We start from the raw sequence: 9,718 nt of genomic DNA on the forward strand, positions 1-9,718 counted from the left end.
AGGATTAAAGGTGTGTGCCACCACTGCCCTACTTCCTTAAGATTTTTTTTTTTACATTTATTTATTCTGTGTGCAGGGGTCGAGCCTGCTGTGGCACATGTGTGGAAATGAGAGGACAGTTCTCTGGAGCTGGTTCTCTCCTTCCACTCCAAGTTTCCAAAGAGTGAACACAGGACATCAGGCTTGGTGGCAAGTGACTTTTCCCGCTGAGTCACCATCCCGAATTTTTTCATTTTTACTTTTTTTAAAAAATTTGCTTACTTTTTACATTATGTGCATTGGTGTTTTGCTATGGGTCTTGGAACCCTTGGAACTAGTTACAGACAGTTGTGAGCTGCCATGTGGGTGCTGGAAATTAAACAGGTCCCCTACAAGAGCAGTCAGTGCTCTTAACTGCTGAGCCATCTCTCCAGCTCCCCGCCCCCCCAGTTTTATTTTTAACTAGTTCACTGGGTTAGTGGTGACCCCATGCACATGGGTGTGGGAAACTTACAGGAGCATGGTCACCTTACCAGCAGCCTCATACTCAAAGAAAAAAAAAAGACTTTTCTCCCCCAGCAGCCATTAGCTGCCAGTGACTCCCTAGCTGGGGTGGGGGGGAGGCATCATGGACCCTCCCCCATCTAAACCGAAATGCTGGTTGACTTGCTTTTGTGCAGGCAACCGAAGTTGCTGTGAGATCATGAATACAGCAGTCACCTCACACCCAGAAGACAATATTTCATAGCGCTTTTCCCATCCTCCAGCTCTCACATGCTTTCTGACTCCTTCTGAAGTATTTCCTGAGCCTTGTTTGTGCGTGTTGTTTAGAGGGGCTCCTTTAAGGCTAGACATGGAGAAGCCAGCAATGCTGAGCAAGTTGGGCAGTCGTATAATCTCTGCTTTAACAGCCTCCCCTGCAAAAAGAAGCTTTAACCAAGGGTGAGAGCAGTACTAGAAGCATAAATATCTAAAAAGTAGTTTGATAGTATTGTCACTGTTAGGTCAAAAGGCCCTTCTTCCTCCAGCTACTCCTCATAATCCAAACGATTTGTCCACCCCTTGCTCTCTGGAGACATCTTGTTGCTCTCTCTCTCTCTCTCTCTCTCTCTGCCTTTGTTGTATGTAATCTCTTGCTATCTCCACTACTTTCCCCAGCTCTCTTGCTTTTTTAGCTCCGGCCATGCCCAGTCTGCTTTCTTTCCTCTCTGCTCTAGACTCTTCTAGATGCCTCTGTATTTTCTCTTTCTCTTACCCACAATAAAAACCTTCCCCCTAATGGAGCAGCCATATCAACAGTTTCTTTACTGTGACCTTCACATACAATCACTTAACAAAAATAACAACCAACAGTAGTGGGTCTCTCCCCCCCCCCCCCAGGAAAGCATGACCCCCTAGCTGTGGGCTTTTGACCAGGCTTAAAGTACCAGGTATTAATTTTTTATTTTGGAACACGTCTCAAATCCAATCATAAAATGGTTGCTTACCCTATAGCAGCTGCCCCATGTTCTCACCCGTAGGCACGTCCTGCCTGGCAGGTCTGCTCAATAGCGTGCAGACACCTCTGCTGGGTAAGAGCACTGGTGATTCCCCTCCAAAGAGGCCTGCATAGCTTCTTCCAACGCTGTGAAGAGTGAGGTGCTTTTGCCCTTCATCCCTTGTGCCATGAGGATGCAGTGTCCCTCGCTTACAGAGGGAGTAGCATTTGAATTGCCCTCTTAGAAGCAGAGACTGGATCCTCAACTAGACGAAATCTGCCGGCACCTTGATATTAGACCTCCCAGCCAGATACGTGGGACATAATTTTCTATTCTTTGAGAATTTCCCAGTGTGCAGTACTTTGTCATAGCAAGATGAACAGACACATATGCCTAAAGTTTGGGATGTTTTCGGCAGAGGCTCTACAGAGGGCGCTGAGAGGGAGCGGGAGGAAATAGAGGATCACCGGGTTGGGAATAAGGATCCTAAAAATTGCAGGAGAAGCGTGACTGATTAGGGCGAGGGAAAGTTACTTCCTATTCTGATCGCCTTCACTCACCATCTGAATTCCGAAGTTTCTTTCTGACCCTGGCTTAGTTCGGCTGTGCTTTGGATTTATGGTCATATGCCCTGCCTCCCTGCTGCGTTTTCATTTCTGTTTTTCTTTAGCTTCAAGTAGTCATGCACTTGCGTGAGTTTCCTGTGGGGTGCTCTCCAGAACACATCTGCATGCTCTGTGGGTTAGCAAGACGATGTTGAGAAGGTCCAGGTCTTGCCAGTGTGTTAGGTGTTGTCTCGCTCCTCTGTCACTTCAGACACGTGAGGGGGCTGGACAGATGGCTCAGTGGTTAAAATCACTACTGTTCGGCTCCCAGCACCCATGTCAGGTGGCTCACAGCTGCCTGCCACTCTACCTCCTGGGGAATCCAGCGCCTCTATTATCTGCTGGCACCTGCATGCACATGTACACATTCGCACACACACACAATTCAAATACTTTTTTGCGCTGGTGAAATGGCTTAGCAGATAAAGACACCTGCTGATAAAGCAGAGTCACCTAAGTTCAGTCCTGGAAACCCACATGGTAGAAGAAGAGAACCAACTCCAGAGAGTTATCTTTTAACCTCCACATGTGCACTGTGGCACATATGTGCCTGCACTCACACACACATACATATGTGTGTTACACACATATATACATATTTATATATGTTATATACACACACATATATAAAATGAATGGATGAATAAACAAAATCCTTAATAAAGACTGCAATAAGGGGGATTGATGTTCTGAATGGAAGTTTGGGCAAAACAGTTTCTTTAAATTCAGGCTCCCTAGATTTTCTACAAGTCTTTATTTATTTATTTTGTTTAGCTTGGGGACTTTCTGGAATCAGAAGCATTAAATATAACTGATCTTAGAATATATTAAAAATAGAAGAGAAAGATACCGCTGCTTAATGTGCAACCTAACCATCCCCAATACTAAAACTTTATGTTCGCCCGTAAAACTTCTCTCTGTGGACGAAAACAACTGAGCATCCTATCAAAGCAAAGGAACTCACTAAAGAGTAAAGGTATCCCTTGCCGGCAGAAGAGAAGACGTTTGATAGCCCCCTATTCCTCCTGGCCATTTCTGTGATGAAAGTTTCATGATACATTTGTCCCTAGTTAAATCCTGTGGTGGCTGAAATACACAGTGGCAGTCCCTGGCAGCCAGCTGAGGGATATCGAGTGGCAGGGTACCCAAGTGGACCTCATGATTTAAGATGTCTGTTTCTGGAGTTTCTAGTTTTTGTTTGTTTGTTTGTTTGTTTGTTTGTTTTTGTGAAATGATGAGACAGAAATGGAGAGCAATATAAAGAGGGAAGGAAAGTGGGAGGCTGCGAAGCTGGTGTCCAGGCTTGTGTGCATCTGTAACCCAAATAGACAGCGATAGTGTTCCCAAACCCTGTCAGTGCACAGTGCACTCTGCAGTGAACCCCACATGTGCTAACATCAAAATGCTGTTCATATTTGAAATGCATTTGATAGAGGCATATCTCTGGACAGCTAGGTTTTTTTAAACAATAGTTTATTAATCTTGGAGAGTTTTGCAGAACTTACAATGTGTTTCCATCATGTATCCCCACTCCTTCCCCAACCCCAGATCTACCTTCTACCTTCTCCTCCTCTCCCAACTTCATGTCCTCTTGTTTTGTTGTTTGTTTGTTTGTTTTAAGAGCCTGTCAGCTCCAGTTTGTGCTGCTTATACACTGTGTGTCCATCCTCTGAAGCATGCTACCAGGAGCCACATCTTTAAAGGGAAGGGACTCTCCCTCCTCCAGAAACCATCAACTGTCAATGCCATGTTCAGAAGACACTGTTTTGTCTATGTCCTCCCTGACCTCTGGCTCTTAACAATCTTTCTGCACCTCCCCCTGCCCCCAGCCCATCCTCTATGTCCCTAAGCCTTGAGGTGAAGGAGTCTGATACAGATGTTCCATTTATACCCAAACACGCCAGACTCTTATTCTCTGTCCTTTGGCCAGTTGTGAGTTTCTATGATGCCCCCCCCCACACACACACAAAGAAACTTCTCTGATGATGCCAGAGCATTCCAGACTTCAGCTACAGACATACAAATTCAGATGGAAGTTTGCTACCTCACCTGCTTCTCAAAGTAGTCGTGGTAGGTTCACGTGTTTCGTGATGTGGACGATGATAGGCGAGCCACTTCTAAAATCTTCTGTCTCGCCACACACATGCATGGTCTCTCACATACACTCACACATACACATGCACGCACACACACACACACTCACGTTGTTATGACTTTCATTTCTTTACACGGAGTCAATTCAAACTGGTTGATTTTTCTCTTCGTTCTTGGTCCTGCTTCTTTGTGTGCCTGATAGTTTTTCTTCTGCAATTCAGAGATTATGAGTTTTTACCTTTTTGGGTGCCAGATATTTTTGTATTCCTACATATAAATTTCCCCTCTTTTATGGGAGTTCTGAGATTGAACCTAGGGTCTCAAACACGCTAAGCACAACTCCAGCCCAGCCCCCTGTCTATGTGTTTTTGGACTTTTAAAATAAAAGGCAGATAACTCACTTGACAAAATCTGAGCCTTTCTGGTTTTGTATTTAGTCTCTTCTTAGGCAAGACTTAGAATTTTAACCAGATGAAGACTTTTGCCCCACTATGAAGAAAACTGTCTCTGGGCACTCTACAAAGTGCTCTTGTCCTTGAGCGCCCCCACTGGCTGGAGGAAAGGAGTGTCAGAGCCCTGAGGGCTCTCTGTGGCTTATTTCCTCTGGTCCTTCCAGGCTGCTTCTCCCAGTCTCAAGTAGTTTCCTCAACCATGTGCACCAATCAGGGCTCAGGTAAAGACAAAGGGAGCCAGACGTGGTGACACACACGCGCCCTATCAAGCTGAGACAAGAGGATGATGAATTTGAGGCTACCCTGCACTACATAGAAAACACGTTTTAAAGGAATAATAAACACCACCATCTCCACCGCCACCACCAAACCCAAACAAACAAGAGACAGACAGAGTGGCTCCTCAGTGTGTCTGTTAAGTTCTCTGGGCAATTGTCTCTTCTTCTCCTGCCGACAGCCTGGTCATTCAGGAAGCCCTGCTCTTCCCAACTCACGGAGAACTTTGTGTAGGAGCTAGGCTCTCCAGGGAGTGGACGGAGATAACGGTGAGGCTTATCTTGGAGGTTTCCCCTTTCAGGATCACTTCCCTTCATTGACTTAGGTCTTCTGTTTTGAAGACCATTGTCTCTCCTGTATTTTGCCTTTGTTGTTATTACCCAGGCACAGAGTAGAATAGATCCCTGTTACAGTGCCCTGGCCATGGCAGATTCTAATTCTCAGCCATTTTTTTATTTTATTATTTTAGGTCTGTGTGTTTGTGTTGGGGGTGGGGGTATGTACAAGTGAGTGCAGGGCTGCAGAGGCTAGAAGAGGGCATCTGATCCCCTGGAGCTGGAGTTACAGGCACTTATGAACTGCTCAACCTGGGTCCTGGGAACCGAACTCTCGTCCTTTGGAAGAACAGGCTTAACCACCAAGCCATCTCCAGCCCATTTCTCAGGAATTTTAACCATTTGTTGACTGTGTAAATGAAAGGTGGTTCTGACTTTGATGGATCCATTGCTTAACAGTTTGCTTACTATCCACGTGACGGGAGCTTATTAAATGATTATAGATGACAATTGTTCTATCTCTTGAAAAGCACGATCAAGGGAGCACAGCAGCTCCTGAGGACTAAGGAACCATTTGACTATTTTGTCAAGACATCTTGTGTTAAGAAATAAATTAATTAATAAGTCTGTATTTTTTTCTGTCCTTCTATTTCTCTGCTAAAGATTTCAAATTCTGAACTTGGCTGGTCCCCTTAGTCTGGATGTTCTCGTTGTAGCCTGAGAACGGCAAGACGCCTTGGATGACAGTCCCATCAAGGCGGATCTGTGGCAAGAAGATAAAACTCTATAAGGGAGCAGGGCTGCTATTTCCAAAGAAGGAAGAGGAACAGTGCAGTTGGACAAGGGTCTCCTGCTGCAGGCACTCGGGAAGCTGGCGCTAGACTGTTTTAGTATGAAGCTTTTATTGCCTGTGGCACCACAGAGAGGTAAGTACACTGTTGCTCACTGTCCACGGGGAACTAAGCTGCGTCTGATGAGACACGGCTCCAATGCCTGCTATTTCCTCCTGGTCTCAGAGCTTCCCTGTTACATACACTGGACTCTGTCCTGAACCTCTGAAACTGTTCTCATACACAATGTATTTTAATACTAGGGTGGTTACCAGACAGGGCAAGCTTGGAGGCCTCTGGCTGGGAACCAGGCCAGGTTGGTAGGTTGGGCAAAGCACATGATGAGAAGGTAAGAGGTTATGAGGGCGAAGGTTGAGAAACAAGAGTTGAAAAAGTGTAGTGCGTGTAAGTGCAAGTGTGTGTGTTGGAACCCAGAGGGCATAATTCATTTTTAGGTTTAGGTTTCTGGTAGCACATTGCTACCTGATACACATAGGTGGAAACTGAGACTAAGCCCATAAGTGCATCGAGCCTGGGGACCTACTTAGAGACCCTCACAAGATGGGTGTCACATCCTGCTCTGGACCTCACACACAGGAGACACATTAGCTCCGTGACGCCTGGTGAACTTTGAGGTTGCATTGCTAGCTTTCGTGTGGCTGGTGATTACAGCGCCAATCTGTGGGAAGCGCCCCTCTCCGGTGCCCGTTTCCATTCACATTTTTGTGTTAGAACACCTAGATGCCATGGTGTTATTTGTAGACTCGCATGGCAAATTGATACAGTGAAACATAGAATTTTTGGCGTAACCAGATTCATTCCCATGCACCTCTGCCATAGTACGAGGGATTTCAGAAAAAAAATCATAAGATCACAAACAGAAGATTATGTAATAGCTTTTTGTTTTGTGAAAATGCCATAAAAGAAAACGAATTGTCTTTTGGTTCTTCATCTGTGTGGGGAGACTCTGAAATGCCTCAGTGGACCCCACCTTCTCTTTCATAACAAACACTTCTTATTAAAAATGTAAGGCATTTATGTATTGTGTTATCAGTTGGCAAGACACACCCACACTCCACCTCTTACACTGTGTGGCTCCACAGGCCACTCAAAGGCCCTTCAGGGAAGGCCTCGCTGCTGTGCCTTCTGACAGCTCTGCTCTGCCTAGCTCCAGTCCACTTAGGCTGCTGAGCTGAGGACTACAGAGCGGCTCCAGCCAATGACTGACCGGGTCGAAGGCCCAGCCATCTCTGCCTGTCTTGGAGCTGTTTCGGTGATGGGTCTCAGCTGTGTACTCCTGCTGAGCAGACAGGAACTTTGACAGATCTTCTTAGACAGTCCTCTCCCCTCTTCTCCTTCTAGGTGTTCCTCCCCATGAGTCTTTGTTCTCCTAACTTCATCCCACACCTGCTTCTGACTCAGCTAACCAGGGGGTATGACGGCAAGGATGCGGTTTGATGTCAGCGGATGAAGACAGAGTATGCAGTCTCCCAGCCGTCTGTGTCGCCTCCCTTCCAGGACCGGTGTTCTGACTCAGTATCGGGAGCCAGTTTGTCTGTTGCTAGACTTTGGATAAATACCACTTCAGGATTATCCTTGTGTCTGATTTTTTATTTAAGAATGGACATCCTTTCATATTCCTTTGAGGTGGTGGTGTGAATTCTCAGGTAAACGATCACGTTTAAAATGATTGTTTTTGATTTTATATATATGTGTGTGTGTGTGTGTGTGTGTGTGTGTGCTTGTGTACGTGAGCGTCAGTGCCCGAGGAGGTCTGAGGCTTTGAGGTCCTCTGGAGCTGGACTTACAGGTCTCCTGATGTGGGTGCTGAGAACCGAACTCTGGTCCTCTGCAACCCTTAAATTATCTCTTACCCTCTAAGCCACGTCTCCAGCCTTGCTTACCACCTTTCCATCTTTCTATCCCGAGATTCTGTCTCTGAGGATCCTTCTGCTTCTCACATAAGCACACCCGGTGCATGCCCAGGATGACAGAATGAATCTTCTTCAGCTTAATTTTCAATACAACGTAGGACCGAGATATAATCATAAAATTACATAGACTTGTCCTCACATTAACAGCTAAGGCTAGGACAGGCTGCCGTCGTTGCTGCTTCTCTTTGTCTCAGGCTTGCCACGGTTCACTACTTTAACTGCCGCTAGATCTGAGTCTCCAGGGACAGATCAACCTTTAAGGCTGCTGCCGAGGACGGGGACGGTTTCAGACGACCCCCGATGGATCGTCGATACCACCACCTGTGCTAAGTGGATCTTTCCAGCGTTTTAGTTAAATCAATTCCCCAGCCCTAGAGAAATGTACATCTTATCACACACCCCCATTCAAAGTTTTTCTTCACCCATTAACTGCTTTATAGTTCATTGGCATATAGAAAAACTCCCATTTCTTAAGCTCCCAATAGCCGGTAACTCACTCATTAACTGTATTGTTCCAGATTTCTGTCTTGATTTTTACTCTCCTATCCAACTTAAGAGAACACTTCAAAATAATAAATGGAAACCTGAAGGCCTTTCCATTACCTCCAGACATTGGCAAGTCTTGTTAACAGCCCTGGCGAGAGGACTCTTTATTTATAGCTCTAGTGATGCTGTCCATCTTTGAGAACAATTTTGAAAAGCTAACTTCCACTTCTCCTAGAGGCAGACCTGCTTTACTGGAGATGGCTGTGCTGTCTGCAGTATATGACTTTATTTCAAATGCTGGAAGCCAAAATATTGGTTCAGAATAGTTAGCCTTTTCTTCCTTCTCCTGAAAGCCCTTCAGTCATGGGGGAAGGTCAACGACATCAGGATCCTCGTACCTTCAAATGTCATTTTTCCCCTTTCAATGCAAGGATGTGTCCATACCATCGACTGGCTTGTCGGCTGTCTCAGTCTGGGGTAGGAGGAGGGGATCGAACGCCATGCTGTTCTCTGTTAAGAAATGTGAATGAGTTACATAAATGGATTTATATCAAAGACTTTTCATACTTATGTATTTCAAAATCTAAATGGTATTAATTTTCCCCTCAAATATCCTAAAAGTGTTTTTGTGGTTGATATTTTAGAGTGGAGGCGATGAGAAAGAATATTATTTGTTAATCTGGGTGAATGTTTTTGAGGCCTGGTCTGAAAACCACAGTGAAGTTTTGTAGCCTAGAGTGGAGTTTTATTTAATTAAATGTGCTTAAAATATGGACCAACTGTTCAAGAACGTTAAAATGAACGCCCCTCAGCACATCTTCATGGATGGAAAAGCCAGGGCGATGGATGAGCTGGGAAGAGATTTCCCAGTTCCCCCACCTGGTAGATCTGTGGTTTTTACTCTACCCTAATTTCCTGCGCTCTGGGTAGCCTGGACTATTGATTTTCACAGACCATCAACGAACTGACCTGTAATTTACCCATCACCAGAGAAGAAGCCATCGCCCACAAAGGGACACTTCATTTCCCTCAGCATCCCATCCATCTTAGTGAGTTTCCATTTTCGTATCCACTCATTTAAAAACCCACCCAACCAACATCCGCTGGAGGACCACGAGTCTCCGCAGCCTTCAGGGAGTGCAGTCCCGGGAGGAGACGGTGGCAGCACATGGGGAGAAGGCAAAGCTAGAGGGAGGCACCTTTGGCCCACAGCAGAAGGAGGCTGGCCAAGAGAATAGGGCTCCCTCTGCCAGGAGACAGTGCCCTACCCAGCTGCCACGCCCCTGAGAGTGTAAGCCAGTGTGGTGTT

At 45.7% G+C, this 9,718-nt stretch overlaps 1 long non-coding RNA gene across 1 annotated transcript; it reads left to right on the forward strand.

Annotated features, from left to right (window-relative positions):
* Positions 1-5,046: 5,046 nt before the first annotated feature.
* On the forward strand, positions 5,047-7,495 carry LOC126509506 (uncharacterized). The gene is made up of 3 exons (XR_007594175.1): positions 5,047-5,153; positions 5,823-6,085; positions 7,352-7,495. It is a non-coding gene; the product is annotated as an uncharacterized lncRNA (long non-coding RNA).
* The last annotated feature ends 2,223 nt before the right edge of the window (positions 7,496-9,718 follow it).

The sequence above is a fragment of the Alexandromys fortis genome, unplaced genomic scaffold, assembly GCF_014885135.2.
Source record: "Alexandromys fortis isolate MF-2015 unplaced genomic scaffold, M_Fortis_MF-2015_v1.1 scaffold_93, whole genome shotgun sequence".
NCBI lineage: Eukaryota > Metazoa > Chordata > Mammalia > Rodentia > Cricetidae > Alexandromys > Alexandromys fortis.